This window comes from Pan paniscus, chromosome 9 (assembly GCF_029289425.2).
Source record: "Pan paniscus chromosome 9, NHGRI_mPanPan1-v2.0_pri, whole genome shotgun sequence".
NCBI classification, from domain to species: domain Eukaryota; kingdom Metazoa; phylum Chordata; class Mammalia; order Primates; family Hominidae; genus Pan; species Pan paniscus.
Genome location: NC_073258.2, coordinates 57,015,661 through 57,034,412, shown reverse-complemented (window position 1 = coordinate 57,034,412; position 18,752 = coordinate 57,015,661). Strand labels below are relative to the sequence as shown.

General features: G+C 43.5%; 2 pseudogenes; one reads left to right on the top strand and one right to left on the bottom strand.

The window, feature by feature from the left end:
- Positions 1-855: 855 nt before the first annotated feature.
- On the bottom strand, positions 856-4,018 carry LOC103785022 (tripartite motif-containing protein 49D-like; annotated as a pseudogene).
- Positions 4,019-7,486: 3,468 nt separating this feature from the next.
- Positions 7,487-16,141, top strand: LOC100967289 (ankyrin repeat domain-containing protein 33B-like; annotated as a pseudogene).
- The last annotated feature ends 2,611 nt before the right edge of the window (positions 16,142-18,752 follow it).

The following is an 18,752-nucleotide window of genomic DNA, read 5'->3' as shown; positions in this document are numbered from 1 at the left end:
ACTTTGTCATGGTATCTGCAGTATTCTATTTTAGTCTAAATAGCATTTTCTCTCAAATGCATTCTATTTCTCTCTCCTTCATCTTCCCTCCCTTCTTTCTTCCAGCTGTATTTTTTCACTAGAAAACATTAGCAGAATGTTCTCCCAAATTTCAGATTTCAGATATGCATCTGTAAAATAATCTTATGGAGACACATTTTAATTGCTACTGAATACTTGGTTGTTTTCATAAGTTCGCAGCATTACTACTGCCTCCAAAAAACGGTTTCCCATTTCCACAGCTACTCTCATCATTGACTCTGCCATCCGAGTTTATTCTGTGCCACTCTGGAAGAATCTGGAAAAATACTTAAAATACATTTTAAGTATTCATCATGCACATGTATTGCATTTTATTTTATATATGTTCGGGTGAATATCTTTCTCCACTAATGGTTTGCATTTCAATTCTTGTATCATGTTTTTTGAAACACAGAAGTCATCATTAATATAAACCAACTAATTTTTTTAATTGTTAATTTTTGTCCTGGTTAAGAAATCCTTGTGAGAATATTGTATCATGTTCCCCTTACCTTCAGGACTTGAATCTATTTGGAAATGACTGTGTGTGTTTTGAGGTAGGAGTCAATATTTAGTTATTTTTAAAAATTCAATTAATCCAGCATTGTTCTGAACACCTTGTGTATTTCAATGTAGAAGAGCACACTAATAATGCAGGATTATTTATCTATGTGGTGAGAATTCCAAAATGAAGCCCAGCATGGAAGGTCAAATAATATTAACTCAAAGGATAGATTAGTAAAATGAAATGTGATGGAGAAGTGCAATATAGTTAGGTAAAGAGAAAGAAAAACATTTCCCAGCTATCATTAAGACTTCACTCCAAGCTTTTGCATGAAGCAAAAGATCCCGACTCTCTTCCATTGATTTTAACTCCATTCAGACATGTCTGTCATCTATTATTTCACTCAGTGGCAGTCAGAAATAAAGAAAAAAAAACAATATATTTTATGCCATGATCATGAATGATGATTTTTCAAAAATTAATAAAGAACCCAAACATATACTTTTAGTGTTTTTACCATTTTTAATAGTAACACAATAAATGAGTTTTAATAACATTAGGAGGCAATTCAAGACATAAAACAGAACCTATTTGTCCTGTTTGATAAGGCACAAGGAAGAGGGCTTCCTGGAATAAAGAGGTTCTCACAGCAGATGAACACATTTCTGATTTATCTCTGGTCAGAGGTGAACACACCGAAAGGTAGGCCTGAGAGGAGGTGAGAAGGAGCTATTAGGAATGATGTATATAATGCAGCTTTGATTAACATCAACGAAGCTCACAGTTCTAGCTTCACAATCCAGGAATAATCCTATGCGGCTGGTAGGTCTTGGGATATATTGCAGTGTAAGTGGGGAGGTGGTAAAGAGACTGCACTGAATGTCATTCTTGACACATCCAAGACTAAGGAGTCCCTCCTCTCCATATATATTGTCATTCTGATTCTTCCCTTTCCAGTACTTATTACAGACACCAAAAGCCCAATTCCAAGAGTCCCCCACATGGACCTCCCAGTAATATTTGCCGGAGGTGAAAGTCTGAGCACCCCATGCAAGAAAACTTGTAGGTGTTGCAGTGATATGGGGCGGATTTGGACATCACATCCAATACACATGCTTCTCAAATCTCCACATCGAAAGATATGACTGTTGGCTCATCGTGATTCAGAGTAATATCCACTGCAAAAATAAATAAATAAATAAAAGAGAAAGAAACAAAACATGCATAGACATGTGTCAATAAGCGAAAATTGTTCTATCAAGAAGTTAATTTACCAGGAAATGTAAAGTCACAAGGACAATTTTGCTTGTAACTTCTAATAAAGCATAGAGATGATTAAGTTTAACTACAAGACAAACAAAACAATAACCACAGGTATTAAAAATGGTTTGAAAACTTACATATTGAGAGCCAAATGTAAGGACCAACTTCTTTCAATCCAATTTTCAAAGCAAAATTTGCACATTATATGCCCTAAATAGTATGCTGTTATCAAGATCATTATTTAGAAATGTTTCTTATTCTTAAAAACTAGTGCTATCATTTTGGAAAGAATGTGAAGATTTTCAGTTACTCAAGAACTGCTCTTGATGACTGGATAAAAATCCGTAAGTACATGTCATAAGTGACAATTTAAAGCAGATTTCTGTAAAATCTTTTACCAGTCTCTCTGTGGTCCTCCATGCTAGCTTGGGGCTGAAAAGCTGGATTTTAAACTTAACCTGTAGCTTTTCATATTGCAATTAAACTGAACTTCTTTCTGTTTGTAATTTTACTTGTATTCACAAAACGATTTCTTGTTTTTATGTTTACCCATTAACTAATTTTTTTTACAATTCATGATAAACATCCATTTAAAAAATTAAAAAACCCCAGCAATCCCCATTAAACCATAATCCCCAAAACAACAGTTCTTAGCTGTTCAAATGAATACACTAAGGAAATGTAAAATTTTGTATTTAACATTAAATAACTCACCTTCATTCTGAGCATTGTTCCATTTGCTCCTTTTTAAAATTTGCTACACTACTGGTTTTTCCCATTACATTACTCAGTACATATGAGGCCAAAATGTATTTGTTTTTCACTATCTTTCAAACTTAATGCTATAAATCTGACTATACAGACACAGATACAAAAGGGTTGCATGATTATGTTGTTCACTTATGTCTATAAGGAAGTAAAATATTTGATAAAGGGTGAAATATTACCTATGTGGTCCTAACAGTAATAATATTTAGATAGTGGGAGTGCTGCCTATGGGTGGAGACTTACCTCAGAATTGGATGAGCCTGTCCCTCAGTCCAGTGATGGGCCCTGCCCTGAGCTCTAGATTCAGAGGCTGGGACATGTGCAGCAGCACGGACTCACTCCTGGAAGGAAAAACCTGCAGTTACAACATCTACAGCCATAAAATAAATAAAAATCACTATTTCTATTTAAAAGCCAGTTCATGAGAATCCTTTGAATCCACAAATTGGATTATTCAAAAATTATTACTTCCTTTTTGGAATTAATTTCTATTTACAGTTTCCAAATTTTAAAGCATAGTGGGAGAGTCTGAGTCAGAATTCAGTCTGATCTTTCTTTTTTTCTGCCCCACATGTGTAAGGTTCCTTAGCCTTATGGCCTTGAGAATATTTGGAAATGAAATTCTGAGTTCCACTTCTTGGCAGACTCCCCTGACATCTTTGTCTGAAATAGCGGGGTTCTGGGGAGACTGCTGCATCTGCTGCTTCCTTTTCAAGATAAAGAATGTGAAACTTGTTCTAGGCAGATAGACCTGCCTTTTAGAAACTAGAGACTTCCCTAGAGACTTATACAGTTCTAACACTACACAGTTTCTTCAACCTATTTTTCAGGACTGTTAACTGATATGTATGTAGGTATGAACAACAAATCATCAACTTTTTCACTGCTAAAATGCTTCCCCCACTTCTCTCCTTCTTCCTCTGGTGACTTTCTCACCATCCACAAAACAAAACTTTATCTTTCACCTATGCAGGCTTTTAAGCAATAAAACAAAATCAGGAATAAATATTTTTTTATTTCACTATTTATTTATATATTTATTTGTTTATTTATTTATTCATTTATTTGTTTATTTATTTATTTAGTGTTCTTGTCTTTTCTGGTGTGAGAGTGAAAGCAGATGCAAAAAAAAGGTAGTATCAGTATCTTAATCATTTATACCATGACTTTGGTAGAGCCTGCTTTGATATTCATGGAAACTGAAAGAATATATGCTAAAATCTAGGTAAACACTCACCTGTGTAATAGGTCTCCAGAACTCTGTAAAAAAAATAGAAGTATGTAGGACATTTCACAAGATGCATCTTTCACTAAGTTCAGTGTGAAATTTGGAGTCAGTTTCTAAAGATATTATTTCCTTACCATCTGGAAAGCATTTTCTATTTCTTCTGTAATGAAAAACCCAGTGAGTCGTTTTGTCATTAATTAATGTCCTGGTAAAGTCTGAGTCTTGAAGATGTTCTCTCCAGAAGTGAAGGGAGAAGAGGCCCAGAGAGTCTATGCTCTGTGGTAACTTCAAATAACCTACTCAGTCATCTTTCCCAGAATCTATTACCCAAATGAGGGGACCTCAAAATAATATTAATGTGAGCCTAGACTCCCAAAACTTCTGATCTTGCCATGTCCTCAAATTAACCTAAATGTAAACGAATCACTCACTATTTTATACATGTTAAACAACCCAGAATATATTATTGACTTAGAAATGATTCAGAAGGTGCATTTCTCTAACATGTTTGTACCAATATAGGAGTTGGTCAAGAAGAAGACTGACATCTTCAACAAGTGAATTTTACCTCTGTGTGCAGGAAACTCCCATTTATTGCCATGTCCAATGCAGCACGAAAGCCAGAAAAAAAGTAGGAGGGACAAGAGTATTTGGCTTTAAGGAAATCACCTGGTGTTTCTCACAATGCTTTTATTCCTGTCCTATAGGTTCAAAATTAGGCAGATGGGACTCCAAGTTGTAATGTATCTGGGAATGCTGTTTACACTCTAAGCCATATTTATTCTTATCGTTTGATTCAGAAAACAAATTAAATGACTGGCACAGCTCAAAATAACCCAAGAGATTTGTTCAGTGAAACAAAGCTGAACCTCAATCAAATAGATAAGCTGCTGCCTAAGGTTAGCACCAGTTCTTAGTTATTCAAGAGTGAGTAAACCCTGCTTTTTACCACTGTCGAGGTGTCCAGTGTTGTCCTTTTTAGAGCCTGGCTAGCTGAGGATTATGTGGCAAGAAACATCTTATTTGTATTTTAGTCCCTTAAATGAACGATTTGGATAGGAATGATTCTCCAAATTTTGAAAATACTTATCAGAAATATTCTCTTATTCCTTCACTCTATGCCACGTAGACTATAATAAACTGTCTCTCTTCTGCCTCCACATATTTCATGCAGAACATTAGGGGTTAGCAGAGAGAAAGCTTATCACCAGCTTCTTTTGGACTCGCTGCTTTTTTCCAAGTGATCTGAGATGATAAAATTACTCACCTTAGGGCTCCAACCCAGCACTCCTTTTTGATTGTCACCTATGTTTTGTGAGCTTTTCTGTTGATGCTAAAACTCTATGCAACAGTCAAAGCCTCAAAATTTAATTACATTATTTGTTGCTAAATTTCAAGGAAAAATTTATTCCTGACATTCTTCTACTTTAGCTCAGATTCACTTTGGCAGAAAGACAGAATTAGCTACTTTACGATCACTTAGTATTTGACTCTGATTTTGGAAGATGAAACAGTTTTTGGGTCTATTTACCACATTTTCTTAGCCATTTAACCAAGATAATCTTATCGTATTGATTCTCCTAGAGATACTTACTTTATTTATTCTCTTCACCTATCAGAATTTATGTTAGCATATCACCAAGACTTACTTACAATTGAAATAAATCAAAGAGAGAACACTAAGAACATTGTCAATCATTAATACATAAATCTTGAACTTCCTGAGATTTTTATCCCTAAAAGAAGTTATTTATCAATAGCCTGGTTACAGTGTTTTTAAATACAAGAATTTTCACTCTTCTATGGTACAAAAAGTAAAAATTGTAAAGAGGATAACTTGGAAAAAAATTAATCTAACAAAACAGAGACACATTCTTGACTAGCACTTTATTTCTGTACTAAATTTAGGAGACATGTAAATGGTAGGTTTCCTAAGTGAAATGAGACAGACACACAGAGAAAAATACTTCATGGTCCCACTCATATTTGAAATCTATTTTTATAAGTTTAATACATTCAAAAAGGTGGTTATATTGGTGGGAAGAAAATAGGTAAATGAAGGGCAAAAGTTGTAAAGGTGCAGTAATGTAGAATAAATGAATCTGATGTACAACCTGTAGGTATATTAGATAATCTTGTATTGTTTTTGGGAAATATTCTGAGGGACTAGATTTTTGGTGTTCTTATCATCAAAAAGAAGCAGAGCTAAGTGATATGATCCATTTGTTAATTTTCTTCATTATAGTAATCATTTCCTTACGCATATGTATCTCAAAGCGACATATTGTGCACCTTGAAAATATAAAATAAAACAAATTAAAAAATAAAGGTAATTTTGTTCCTGCATGTAAGCTGAAAATAAGTGAAGACTGGGTCAGTAATAACATTGCTTTGCTGAATTAAGAGAATTCTCATAAAATATTTTTAGTTGGGAAGCTATCTGTATGAAATAAAATTGATCTAAAGCTGGTTACAGTGGCCATACTTATAATCCCAGTGCTTTGGCAGGCCAAGGCAGAAAAATCAATGGAGGCCAGGAGTTTGAGATCAGCCTGGGCAATATAGTAAGACCTTATCTCTACCAAAAAATAAACAGAAAATTAGCCTTGAGTGGTGGTGTGCACCTGTTGTCCCAGCTTCTCAGGAGGCTGAGTTGGGAGGATTGCTTGAGTCCAGGAGTATAAAACTGCAGTGAGTTCTGATTGTGCCATTGCACTGCAGCCTGGGTGACAGAGTGAGAACTTGTCTCAAAAACAGCAACTAATTATTTTTTGTAGCCATTTTACCTGAAAGGTATAATTCTTTCTTCTATAATTAATAAATCTGCATATGTCTAGGCCAGCTGTATCAGGTAGAGCTTGTCCTCTAGTGCTTATAGATTTATAGACATAAATCTATAAAACAAGTAAGACAATTATAAGGAGGCTCTAAGCAAAACAATTTTTTCTCATTCTGGATTTTGAGGTCTTAATTCTTTAGACTAATTTTCTGTCTCAATAGTGGATATCACCCTGAAACTTAATTTGTCCAAACACCTCACATAACCTGAGATTTTACAAAACATATAGTTCATAGGATCAGTACGTTCTTATGCCTTAAAATTCTCCAGGCATTCAAGGATACTACTATGTGGAAACTCAGGCCTTCTACTGCATTATTGAAGAGCACATTTGAGACTCACAGCTCTGGTTGCAGGAGTCTCTTAACAGTTCTGGACAATGAGTAATGTCAGTCCAGATAATTCTGAGGAAGGCTTTCTGCCTTGTTATGAGGAGGATAATCAATGGAGACTCTAGACAATTTCCCAGTCACCATTCCAGCATTTAGTTGCTGTTTTTGTAATCCCAGCATTTTGGGAGGCCTAGGCAGGTGGATCACTTGAGGTCAAGAGTTCAAGACTGGCCTGTTCAACATGGTAAAACTTTGTCTTTACTTAAAATACAAAATTAGCAGGGGGTGGGGAATGGGGAATATGCATTAGAAGGGAAGGAGAACATACTTAACATACCATTGGAAGGTGAAATTCCTAATACTTGAGAACATTTTTGAGAACTGTTTAATTCTCACTATAGAAAGATGTACCCTTTGAATGACATTAAAAATTCACTAGAAGAGTGAAGAATAATATTTAAAATGTCACATAAGTAACAAGAGTCTCAAAACATAAAGTGTTCTGAAAGGTTAAAGTACGTATTTGAGATAGAGGAGAGAATAATAGTTAATTAATTAGACTTTATTATGTGAAAAGACTTTTCTAAAATCTTCCATAATAATTGAAGATGTAAATTACAATAATTAAAATATACAAAAAATAAAAGCATTAAAATAGTGAAACATTTTAAAAAGGGTAAACTTGAAAATTATTTAATTTTTAATTTCAAAAATCAGAAAGTGATTTTATCAATGTCCTAAAAAATTAAAATAAAAACAAAATAATGTAAAAGAAGGGAGGTTTCCACCGGGCTGATGGCGGGAGCTAGGGCTTCCCTGGGGACGCAGAAGCAAGAAGCAGGGAACTTGGCGCGCACCAGACTTTCCCGGACAGAGCCTCGGCCCCCCGCCCACCCCTCCGGCCGCCGGCATGGTACTGCTGGCTGGGATCCAGCCGCAGGGTGGCGGGGCGCGCTGCATGACCCCGCCACCGCAGTCCCCACTCCTAGGCACACAGGTCGAGGAGGACCGCGCTGACTACAAAGAGTTCCGGGACTTCTCCAGTCTGCCCGACACCCGCAGCATCACCTGGGACGACTCTTTCTACCCTTTCCAGGAGGAGGAGGAGCACGGCATCGAGGACGTGGAGAACGGCCTGGAGGAGGGCGTCCTGGAGGCGTGGGGCTGCTGCAGACGTTGGTGCGGCGGGGGGTGAGCGTTGAGAAGGCGCAGGAGACTGACCACAATGGCTAGACCGACCTTGATGTCGCCTGCGATCACGACTTTGTGGATATACCCTGGTGGCCTTAGCTGAGTGCCCCCACATTGAAGTCAACTGGCAGGACAGGGAGGGGAACGCAACCCTAATCATAGCTGCACAGGCAGGAGCTGCCCCTGACCCCATGGGCACAGTTGCCTTAGACACTGGCTCTCAGCCTTGCGCTTCCTGCGTCAGCATCACCTGGCATGGTTCATTTGAGCTTTAACACAGATCTGGTGGAAACACAGGCTGCCAAGCCCTGCCCCTGGAGTCTTTCTTTGAATAGGCCTGGGGTGGGGCCCAAGAATAAGCAGAAGAACAGGTTTCCTGGTGAGGCTGATGCCGCTGGCCCAGGGATCCCACGTTGAGGACGGAGGGCCTTGAGGTTTTCATGCCTGATGATGGCCAGGAACCCTTCTCAGTAGGCATTGAAGACCAGCAGAGTCCCAGACCCCAGGAGAGATGTCGTCAGACGGACACAGAGGCATCACGGAATTAAAGCGAAAATGAAGAAAGGAGCTGAGCATCTGTTTCATAACTTTCCTGCGCTGTTTTACTAAAGAGGCTGTTCTGGCCCAGTCAGGGCACTCTATCATCACCAACTACTTGTTGAACTATGTCCTGGGTCTTGACCTTGAAGGATGCACGCGTTCGGGTTGAAAGCCGCCATGCAGGGTGGAACCGATCGCATTCGAGCCCTGAGCTAGCAGGGGCGGGTGTCCACGCGAGGGCCCCCGCCGTGGGATGTCGCCAGAGGAGTGGCCACTTACACGTCCGCCTCATGCAGAGGCTCCTGGAGCGCCCCTGCCAGCAGCGGTTGGGGAAAAAGTACCAGCTTGAGCTGCCTCCGCTCCACGAGAGGGCGCGGAAGCCCAAGGGCTCGAAGAACTGCCTGCAGAGGGTCAGGGACTGCGAGCTGTCCGCGCTGACGCGGCGTTCCGTGCGTGGCCCGGAGGACCGGGGCGCCCTGGACCACATGGTCAGGATGATCATCAGCCTCTAACAGCCCCGCCGTGGCCCTCGCGTGCCAGACCGTGTGCCCCCAGAGCTCCCTGTGCGTGGGGAAGAGGCAGCTGGCGGTGCAGGAAATCCTGGCGGCTGAGGAAATTCTGGCGACGCGGCGGGGGGTGGGGAGGCAGGCGCAGGAGGCGGGCGAAGCAGAGGGCGCAGAGCAGCACAAGCGGCCCTGCCCAGAGGCCGCGGGCTCCCGGCAGGGCTCCCCAAGAGCCGGCCTCCCACCTGCCCCGCTGCCGGGGTCCTGGGGCTCTGTCGACCCCGCCCCGCGGAAGGCCAGCCTCCTGCCCCTGCAGCGCCTGCTGCGGAGCAGCTTGCGGCCTGGCGTGGTGGTGCCCGGGATCCGCCTCAGCAAGGCGCCCGCGCCCACCTTCCAGACCCAGAGGCCGGCGCGGAAGGGCAGCACCAAGGACAGTGGCCACCTGCGAATACCCAACTAGCCTTACAAGGTGGCCACGGAGGAGAAACCGGAGGCTGAGGAGGCCGAGAAGAAGCGCCAGGCCAAGGTGCAGGAGAAGCGCCCGCCGCCCTGGAAGAAGAGGACGTGAGAATCCGCGGGTGCTTGACACGGGGTTCGAGGGCAGGGTGAGGCCGCGGGGCTGGGCACCATGGCCGCTCCCGGGACCACCAGGCCGCGCGCATTTCCACGCTGTCTTTCTAGAATGCTCCCAGGAAGGAGCTGGGGGAGCCACATCGATTCGCCTGACACCAGCCACCCTAGCAATCAGTACACCTAGCGGGCATGTTGCCTAAAAGGCTCCCTTTAGAGAACCTCAATTAAGATGTTTTTAAAGATCAATTTATTAAGCAGGGCGCGGTGGCTCACGCCTGTAATCCCAGCACTTTGGGAGGCCGAGGCGGGCGGATCACCTGAGGTTGGGAGTCTGAGAGTAGCCTGACCAACATGGAGAAACCCCATCTCTACTAAAAATACAAAATTAGCCGAGCATGGTGGCACATGTCTGTAATCCCAGCTACTCGGGAGGCTGAGGCAGGAGAATCGCTTGAACCCAGGAGGCAGAGGTGGCAGGGAGCCAAGATCGCGCCATCGCACTCTGGCCTGGGCAACAAGAGCCAAACTCCGTCTCAATCAAAAAAACCTCAATTTATTAAAGAGTATTTTCTGTGTGATTTTGTATTTTTAATTGTTATCCAATTTGCCAAGTTTTACAAGTGATAGGGCCCCTTGTATCCAAGGCAGTTTTAATACACCTGCCTGAAGACCTTTTATTTAAAATACTGTTTCTAGCAATAAATATTTATGATATCTGTAGGAGTTTACACAGAAATCATGGGATTCTCTCCTTTTTGGCTGTTTGTGTTGGTCTTCTCATTGTGGGTGCACATGCACACTGGATGTTTTTATTAATTAGATTAAGTGATGCCGGATATTTCTGTTTGATGGAGGGATTGACTCATTCAGCCACATGATCAAGTGAGAAAGAGATATCATATTTTATTGTATCTTTTTAAAAAGTATTATCCATACAGTCATATATTGGGGAAAAACATTTCTCATCAAATTATAAAACAATGCAGAGATAAGCATGTATGTATTGCTAGAATTAAACTCTGTTTAATCAAGGAGTTTTAGATAAACTGTATAGAAAATCTTTTACATAGTAAAAGTAGATATGAGGGAAAAGTGTCATTTGATAAAATGGGGGAAATGTAATAGATGATTACCAGAAATACAGAATTAAGCCATATATGCTCTTAAGTAAATCGAATCCAGACATCCTTCAAATGTAAAAAAAGGATGCAACAAGAGTAAGGAGCCCAGAATGATGCAAATTAAAATAGGGGGGAGGTGATGTTTAGAACAAGCAAAGAGAATGCAATGGGAAGCAAACTTATTTTAGGCAAATTCTCCTGCAGTGGACCAGACAGCCCTCTCTTCCAGACTCAGTTCCAAAGAGTCCCTTATGTGGGTATTTCTTTTATTTTTCCTTTCAGGACTGCACTTGGTGTTTAGTTCAACCTCATGCGGACCTCATGGAATTTCCAAGACGTGGGGCCTTGGCATTGTGGCACCTTCCTGCCACACGTACATAATTCACAGCATTACCAAGTCACTGCGAGCTCCACGCTCACCTCTGTCAGCCCAGGACCCAGCCAGGCAGTGTCACATGGTCTCCCAGGCATGCCTTTCCAAGCCGGCTATCCCTGCTGCGAAAGTTCTGAAGGCACTGGTCCGGGGAGCTGAGCCCTGGGCCTGTCCTAAAGCTCCATAGGTGACTGCACTGCAGCCCACATGGAGAGCTGCAGCTCTAACACAGGGATTTTGAGAGGCCTCAGTCGCCTTGAAGTGGCACTTCCAGGACACCCATCCTGAGCTCTCACAAATGGCTCCACCTTCCCAAGAATGTCTAATTGTCATTGGAACAGCTAGTGTCTGGCAGCTTCGCTCGGGCTGATGTGGCATCTGACCCTTGGTGGGTTGCCAGACATTCCTTCCTGTTTCTGCCATGGGAAGTTGACACTGGGAATGGTATGGAGCCCCCACTTCTACAGTAAGCCTTGGGTGTCTGCTGCTTCCAGGTGAAAAATGGACATTTCTGGTCCTGACCAGCCACCACCACACTGTAACCGATGCTCATAGTCTCCAGGGATGTGTAGAATAGCATTGGTAGGACAGCAAAAAACTGGCAATTTCCCCAGGTCCCACACTGTTCCAGAGTGGACATGTTGGGTCCCTGTTCCCAATGTGTTCCAGCCTTACCCAGGTGCACAGGGTACCTTGGGGCCAGCACAGAGCTTGTCAAGTAATGCTCCTGGTGTCCACAAAACAGCTCCAGAGATACCTGCATTTTGAAAAGCCTGCCAAGCCAGCAAGTATGGGGCAGGACCCAGATTTCTTTGGCAAATCCGAAGGTGAGCTGGCCACTTGCCTGGTGAGTAGAAGCTGCCTTTACCTGGCCAGTGTATGCAACTTGAGAGAAAAGGACAACTTCATGGGGGGGTTCTGGTGGGACTGGGAAGCCTGACCTCCCCTGGAGCTTTGGTATGGCCCCAATGGAAAGACTGGATTTTGAAAACGCACCAGACCCAACTGAAAGAAGGGTCATCCCTGATTGGATCCCAGACTCTCCCTGGTCTCTCTGGACTCACTCTAGACATGGCTTGCCTATGGGCAGCCGTTCCATTTGGCCCATGAGGCAGGTCCAGGTAGCTTCTGCAGCTGTGTGCATGGCTACTGGCCCAGCACTTCTCATTTTTGCCATGTGGAAGCAGATTTGCTAGTAGAGGAATTCTCCAAGTCAAAGGAAGTGTCACCAAGCCTCTTTCCTTGACCTATGGCGAGCCCATGCTCTTGGTTTCTTATTCTCTTTGGAGTGGGCAGCAGAGGGGACAAGCAGGCCTCCAGCCAGGCTCAGGGAGTGTGGGAGGGCAGGGAGAAAAGTCTAGATGATGGGGAACTGGAGCCACCTTGAGGGGGGTGTCCTGGGTCAGTGTCGGGGTGATCAGATGAGCCAGTTTATATTTAAGCAACATTATTTTGTTCAATTATTTTGGGTAAGGGATTCCTCAGGGGAGGTGTGGTCATCTGGTCCCAGAGGTGGAGTGAAATGCCCACTCATCTTCCTGAGCCATTTGGAAGCCCTTTCTTCTAGCCCTAGGTACTGGTGACACAGGCTCCTCGGTCTCAGGAGGTGCACAGGCCTGGCGGTGGGGGGGGCGGGGCGGTGCAGGCTTCTTGTCACTTACCCACTCAGCACTATTGGGCATTAGGCATTCAGAGGTCTCACAGTGGCCTCTCTAAAAACCTGGTGTCCTAGGAGAACATTGATTATTTTTGTCTATTTTTGTTTCTTTGAACTGCTGCATTCACTCACTGAGGGCTCGCCCTCCCTGCACCCCTCATGTTGTTCAGGAAGGAAGGTCTGATGAGCATGGACCCCCTTCTCCTCTCCTGTCAGTTGCCACCACACTGTCCCCACTGGCTTCATCACCACGTTCTCCCACCCCTGTTGCCTCATCTCTTCTTCCTCATTCACCCTTCCTTCCTTTGCCTGTTTTCTTCTCCCAGTTGGTGAAGTTCTTTATCATCCCTGGCACCACCTACCCTGAGGTCTACCAAGGACAGAAAAGCAGGGGCCTCTGTGAGGCAATGTGGTGTTATCATGGTGGGACCTCCAGGCCCCCAGAGTGAGTGAACAGCAGGCCTGCCAGCATCTGTGCTGATGGCTAAGAATTCCTACACTGCCGTGCCCCTCCCACCCCCTTCTCTTTGCTCAGAAGGGAGACCAGGTTTGCTCTCTTGCAATGACAGCCCAGCCCCTGCTGTGCACAGGGATGGGGCTTAGGGTCCCTCCCTGCACCCTGATGTTAATTAACTGTACATAGTGAATTTCAAGTTGACAGCTACCTTCTCAGGGATTTATATATAAATATAGTTAAAGGAAAAGCTAAAGTCTATTTTACTACTTTTTAGTGTTTGTGAACATTAAGCTTAAATTGGACAGGATAAATATTTCTCAGACAATGTCGATGCTACTGATTACAAGTGAGATGGGTGGAGCTCGTCCCTTGGTGGAGAATTTTTTTGGTGATTGGAGATTGGGGACTCTGGCAGCAGAAATAGTTTGCGGTGGGTGTGAAGTCACTTCTGTCCCTTGGAGAGCCTCTTGTGGATGTGAAAGCATGTATCAACACCAGTGAAATCCACCTCCATGTGCATGGAGGCGGCTGATGAGAACACAAATGAGCCAGTCCTGGCACTTCCCTCCAGAACCGGTCACTCCTGGTCTGACGTTGGAGCATGTGAATTAAGAGTGACAATTTTTTCTGCTTGCTTCTGTGAATAAAGTGTTCTACAGTCAGCCAGCACTAAAGTCACTAGAAAGGAGGAGGGAAGAGCGTGGAGCCAATCATCTAGAATTACCTTGGTGTGCAGAGGCTGTCCCTTGGCTGCACTTGGGAAAAGCAGTGTGAAACATCCTGTGCCTCTTTCTTCTGGAGCTCCTCCTGACATCTCCTGGCAACACTAGAGGCCTCAAGACTATGGAGATCAGAATTTCAATCGCTTTGTCATCTCAGCATTGACCACTCCTGAGACCTGAGGCTTCTCCTGGGAGCAGGAGACAGGGGGTTCGTGATGTTCATTGGAAAATAGGATTTATGAATGCAGGAGGGCCGTGCTGGACCCCTCTGCCTTCTTCTCTCCCTGCTGTCAGCAGTGACCAGGTCTCCGGTGTGGAGGCGAGTCTATTGTGGGTGAAACAGAAGCCCCTGGGGTAAGGCCAGATCCCAGGCCTGAAAAGGATGCAAAGTCTGCTGTTTCAGGCTGTCAGGAAGAATCGTGGGTAGAAAGTGAATACGATGAAATGCATCCCAGAGAGGAAATAAATGTGCCCTCACTAAGAAGTGGGTCTGGCTGCCAGGTCTCTGGCAGCCCACCGGCAAGAGGACTACATCCCCTGCAGCCCTGCCGTCCACACTACATGATGTGGGGAGGCTGTCTCTTCACTCTTACCCTGGGGACCCAAACCTGCTTTGAGGAGTGAGTCACAGCCCTGATGTGTGCCTTGCATTACTCTTTCCCCAGGTGTGCCTGGAGACTCAAGCTTGCTCATTTCTGTCCTGACACATCTCGCTGATCCTGCGGTGGTCAGAGTCCTCCTGTTCTGTGTCAGCTCCTAGACATCATTAGTCTTTCACGTGATAAAATATGAGCACTTTTCTCTTTTATAGTATTTGGGGAAATTCTTACACACTCCCCAGGGATTTGTGCAGGTCCTTCTGGCTCCCATGGTGGGTAATTCTATGGATTCTGCACCTGGCAGTCAGCACTCCCCCTTGGAAGCCCCTGGGATCCTTGTTTCTGTGGGCCTGGTCCTTGGTTTCTACCCCAGTACATTTTCGCTGGGGCCTGCCTAGAACTGCCTGGAGGGCCATGGTCTAGTGAAGGAAAGGTGGAACCCTGAGCACAACAGATCCTTCTAAAACAACAAAGTCACCTTGATGACGACGACTGCAGTGGGTTGAATGCCATCGCAGCGGGCATGCTGGGAGGCGCCAAGGGCTTACCGCAAAAGCAGTTCTTCCCAAGGCACCCTTTGCATCTTCGCCTCCTCACCTCTCAGTGCATTTGGAACTTGCTTATGCGTTGGAATGACTTAAATCAGCTGCTCGTTTCTGTGCCCCTGCACTCACAGGTTCCTTCATTAACATTTTAAATAAGTGGCTAAAAATCTCTTCTGGAGGTTGTTTTTGAAAGCAGGAAAAAGAAAAACACACACTACCTGAAATGATTTTACTAATTTTTGAGTGACTCAGCTGAAAGTCAGTGTTGCATACACAATTTCCTCATGCTGAGCCAGCTTGAAATAAGACTTGATAAAAGTCACGGCCCTCAGTAGCAGGTGGTGCCACTGTGGACAGTGTACACTATGATGTGAGGGTATGCACAGGTGAGTGTAAGTGTGTTTACTCATACACACGGATAAACTGAAAGGATACCGGGCTTCATGCTGGCAAATGTTATGATGCTGCTGTAGCTTGTTATGGGCCCCGGGCAGTGTCAGATGGGAAATGCTTTGATGGCATGTTTTTCAATGTATATAATGGGGTCTCCCATGGCCCAAGGACTCACTATGAGCACTCCGCCCACTGTGGTGGAGAACACGGCTGGAGTCATCACAGCCCAGGTCTTTATTGAAAGGCAGTGTTGACCCAGAAGGCTCATGTAGAACCCATTTGGCCAGGTCTGGACCATCTCTCTCCATCTGACCTGCCTTGGCTGCACAGAGGGACCCAGACCCAAAAGGCCCAGACTCAAGAGGAAACTGAATGACGTTTACCATTACGTCAGCTTTCATTTATTTTTTCCATATGATCATAAGAACTGTATTACTAAGTATGCTTATAAATGCTCTTTACAGTCTGTTCCCTTTTATTAGATGAAAGATTAATAAATAACAAAAAATTGCCTGTAGTAAAACCATGCCTGAGGCCAAGAGTGGTGGCTCATGCCTGTACTCCCAGCACTTTGAGAGGTCATGACGGGCAGATCACCTGAGGTCAGGAGTTCAATACCAGCCTGGACAACATGGCGAAACCCCAGCTCTACAAAATACAAAAAAAAAAAAAAATTATCTGTGCATGATGGTGGGTGCCTGTTATTAAAGCTACTCGGGTGGCTGAGACAGGAGAATCGCTTGAACCTGGGAGGTGGAGGTTGCAGTGAGCCGAGATTGCACCATTGCCTTCCAGCTTTGGTGAAATAGAGAGAGAGGGAGGGAGGGAGATAGAGAGAGAGAGAGAGAGGGAGGAGAGAGGGTGGGGGGAGAGAGAGAGAGAGAAAGAAAGAAAGAAAGAAAGAAAGAAAGAAAGAAAGAAAGAAAGAAAAGAAAGAAAGCCATGCCTGAAGGACACTGTGTGTTCATCCCTTCAGCAGGTTGACACTCACCTGGAGGTCATGAAATCTGTCCATTAGTCCAGTGATGGGTTGAGCACTGAGCTCTGAGCTCACACACTGGGGCATGTGCCGCTGCTCTGACTCACTCCTTTAAAGAGGAAAATACAATTGAGCTTTCTAATAGCAAATATTTCATCACAGGATTTAAAAACAAATAATCATTCAAGGGAAATTCGTCTTTAAAACCCTTTCCTGTTGTAGCAGTCCCAAATCATAGGGATTACGAACTTCAGCCACTGAGCCTACATTGACTGATGTATCCTACCATAAGCTATGTACATAAACTCATGTCTCCCCACTTCTCAGAACCATGAAATCAATCATTCCTCCCTTTCTTTCATTTATTTTTATTGTTTCTTAACAATATTTGAAGCCAAATTTATTCTTTTCTTAAACCTCTTTTATTCATTATATGACTTCCTAAAACACTCGAAGAAAGGTTATTATTCATCATTTCTTCAATATACACCCTTTGATATTGGACAACCTAAATGAGAGTCATTGGAATTTATGGTGATTCACAGATAATTTTTTGCAGTATTAAGTTTTTCAATTAGTCTTTAGTACCAAACCTCCCTACTCCATAGCCTGACCACTCTCTCTGAGCAGTAATCAATGCTGCATTGTACCCTCAGGATTGGAAGCCATGAGAAAAACCTTCCTCACATCCTAACCAAGATGATTTCCACTCAAGTGGTAAGTGGATACATTTGTAGCATGTCTGTCTGAGGCTGAATCTGAGGGAAAAGGCCTAATACTTACAATCCACTGGTTGGTTTTCCTGCTCTCCTCATTTAACTTTCTTGGTTTTCTTGAATTTTTGCCCAAAAAGATCTCACTTGCTTCATTATCGTCTCCTATAAAAGAACTATGAATTTGAACATCAGAGAAACAAATCGCTTTGGGTGTCAGACCCCCATTGATAAGGAAATCAAGGGATGAGATATGAAAGAGATTTGGGAAGATCTCAGACTGTAGAACCACAACATGGAACGCAACCAGTTTAATTGGAAAATCATAAGCAGGACTAATTTGCAGATAATGTGGCATCTTGCATCAGAATTGGAATCTACTGACACCGTGCCTTGCTAATTCTAGCATATTTTATTCTATTATTTCCAGTGTTGGTAAATAGTTTTCTTATATAGAAGGCTTTTGAACTTGTAGTTTAGATAGCCAGAAACTCTTTCTGATATTGAGCTCTTTACAGTGCCTTGAACATTAAACTAAATAGTCAAATTATTTTAATGATTATTAACTTCATCACTCCCTCAGAGAAAGGCAAGTTCCAGGAAGGAAGGTATTCTCACAGATTCCATTTAAATTTCTATCATTGATACCTAGGCACTACATGACATCCAGTACAGAACAGAATAATCCTCATGCTCTTCATCTTCCCCCTAATCTCTTTACCTGTGCCATCCTCCAGCTTTCAAAGTGCTCTCAGAGTCATCACTTACCCAGAGTTCCTTAGTTGCCCCTCACAGTGTCTGGGAGCCCCGTGCTCCCGAGTGTTCCAGAACAGCGAATGAAGCAGGCTCTTATCCACCGCTCCAAATATCTTTTTTTCTCCCTGTGGATCCCACACATTTATTCATTAGAGCTCAGGAATTGCCAGAGACTGGCTTTTCTGGCAATGCACACTGGATTCTACAGAAGAATATTGGTTTTGACGTCCTCCTGCTGTGACAGTTCCCCGCATGTGGGCAGCAGGTAGGAATTTTGGCTTCTTCCCAGGAAAGGCAGAGACAGGGCCTACAGAAGCTGGGGCCACAGCCTGTGGTGATGGGGTCTACGAGTTAGTTCAGACAGAAGAGGCAGATGGGTTCTTTCTGGAAGGCTTGTGTGATGTCTGAGACCATTTTCCTGAAGGAAGGAAATTAGGAAAGGTATGATTAAAACTTCATCTTTTGCCTTGGATAAACAAAGACCAAAGCAAAATTTGACTCAGGTTGTGACTCAGTGATAAACTTCTGTCTAGAGTAGAACAGGCTTTATTTTGTATAAGACAAAAATAGAACCTGAGGCAAAAAGAGAGCTCTTGGATCTGTAGGTAAAATTGTTGGATTCGTGCACAACTCAC